Source organism: Culex quinquefasciatus, chromosome 1, assembly GCF_015732765.1.
Source record: "Culex quinquefasciatus strain JHB chromosome 1, VPISU_Cqui_1.0_pri_paternal, whole genome shotgun sequence".
NCBI lineage: Eukaryota > Metazoa > Arthropoda > Insecta > Diptera > Culicidae > Culex > Culex quinquefasciatus.
In genome coordinates, this window is record NC_051861.1 from 39259821 (window position 1) to 39262422 (window position 2602).

Below are 2602 nucleotides of genomic sequence, written 5' to 3' on the forward strand. Positions count from 1 at the left end.
AGCATTAAAAATGGTTTATGTCCTGGTTTTGTAGGGGTTGAAATGGTTTGAAAAGTGTTCGTTGCGGTTGACTTTTCGAGGTTATTGAACATTGTAGGATAGGGATCCATCCATAAACCACGTGGACACTTTTTTGGAAAATTAGACCAATCGATTGAATTTTCCATATTTTTAAACAAAATCATATTTTGTATACTTTTCAGCTGAGAAATAGCACTTTAACATATAAATAGGGAAAGTGGGGCAAGTGTAACAAGCTAAGAAATGCTCGTTATAACCCATTAAAAGTTAAAAATTTGTCGGATTTTATTATAATCATCTTTTTCTAGGTCTTGACTAAGACTTTGTCAGAACAAGTTTTTAAAATCCAGTTTTTAATGTAAAAAAAGATTTTAAAATTTTTGATTTTCCGTACGTTCTACTCAACTAGTGGGGCAAGACGAACAACCCGTTGGGGCAAGAGGAACAATGCATGACAAAACATGTTAATTTGCTAACAATTGAACTGTTATCACTAAGATACATCAGATTAGAATGTATTTGAAAGATTTTCATTCTCCATTCCATTCCATTTTTAGATTAAATAATAATATTTTACTAAAAAAATTATCGTTTTTACGAAAAAAAATATTACATACATGATAAATAGTAAATTTTCATAATAACACTATATTTTGTATGGACATTTTTTTCCAATTGTTTATCAGTTTTTAAGTACTTTCATGTATTTATTTCCCAATAAAATATGTTGTTGCAGCAATTCGTAATTTTGTCCATACTTAAAATCCATATGGTACACATGCCCCACCTGAACAAGATTTTTTAAAGCTCTCAACAAAAATAACCAAAAGTTAAATCATACGTTGTAATAGGTGCATGTCATTAGTAGGGACACTACCGATCTAGAGAAAATAGCATTTTGATAAAATGAGCCTTAAAACGAACCTAAGGCTTATTTTGTACTTTCCAAATATTATAAGAATACAAAGTTTTTTAAAAAACTTCAATAAAATTTATGCCATGGGCGTTTACGTCGTTTTGGCGGTTATGTGGTAGTAGAATCAGCTAATTGTATTGCTAGCAATACTGGAAATAATCAAAATTGTAAAAATTACGGCCGTACGAGCGATTGTTCCTCTTGCCCCATATGGTCGTCTTGCCCCACCTTCCCCTATGGGCCCTTTGTGTTAAAAACATTCGAATTTACAGATATGGGTGATTCTCTTCCAACTCACACGAAATCGGGAAAAGTTGCCTCAGCACCTCTTCGACTTGCGTGAAACTTTGTCCTGAGGGGTAACTTTTGTCCCTGATCACGAATCCGAGGTCCGCTTTTTGATGTCTCGTGACGGAGGGGCGTTACTACCCCTTCCATTATAGAGCATGTGAAAAAAAGACATGTTTTTTTTCAATAATTTGCAGCGGAAAATGGTGATGAATTGGAAAATTGGTTTCAGCTAGACGGGCGCACTCCAAATTCCGAAAAAAACGTATTTTTCATCGAAAGAACACACAACAAGTTTTAAAAACTCTACTATTTTCGATTACTTAACTCTACTTTTTTTTGGACATATGTAATTTTAAGGGAAGTTTAATGTGCTTTTCAAATCTACATTCTCGGTTAAGGGTAAATTTTTTATCTAGAACAAAATTTTTAATTTCTTATTTTCGTGTTTTTTCTAACTTTGCAGAGTTATTTTTCAGAGTGCGACAATGTTCTACAAAGGGTTTGCTTAAAACCGTTTTTTTGTTTTTTTTTTTTCGATGGAAAATATGATTTTTCGGAATTTTGAGTACGCCATTAAATCGGGCGTCCAATTTTACATAAAATTTCCTGTGATACCAAATTTCCAATTCATCACCATTTCAGGCTGCAAATTATTGAAAAAGATGTATTTTTTTGCATGTTCAAAATTTGAAGGGGTCGCATTGTTTGAGACCGGTTCTTAAAGAATGTTTTTTTTATCAAACTGCACGACATTTGGGTTTGAAGAGGTTTGTAAATTTCACAAGTAAGTACCCATTACTTGAGGCTCGATTGTCAAATTTTCGATATAATTTCCTCGTTGGAAAGTGGAGCCAATCTGTTCAAAGTTGGCCTATCTCTAAACAAATGAGAAGTGTTATTTAATCCTGTTGCTAAGATATGAAAAATGTTATGTGATCAAACAGCAAAAAATGATAAAAACAAAAAAAGAGAGAGATAAACTTTAAAACATAAATAAACAAAGTACGAAGGTATATCTTCCCACGATCACAGAAATAATTCAAATGCCAAAATTCGCACAACACACTAAACTCAGTGAACCCAAGCCCCAAAGAATCGCGAGAATGCAATATTGTGATATTTAACGACAAAAGCCGCCGCACCCACCACCGTTCCTCGAGGCGCAAATTTGCTAAAAAATATGACAGCGTCAATTGCAGCACAAAAAGAGGTCGTGCTCTTAAATTAGTTCAACCAACCAAATCGCACCACCACCTGGGTCTCAGGGTATACTAATGAAAAATGGGGGTGTTTGCTACTGTTTTGTGCGCCAAATGACGGAAACGTGACCGCGGCGGTATTCAATTAAAAGTGTTTATAAATTGGGTTATCATG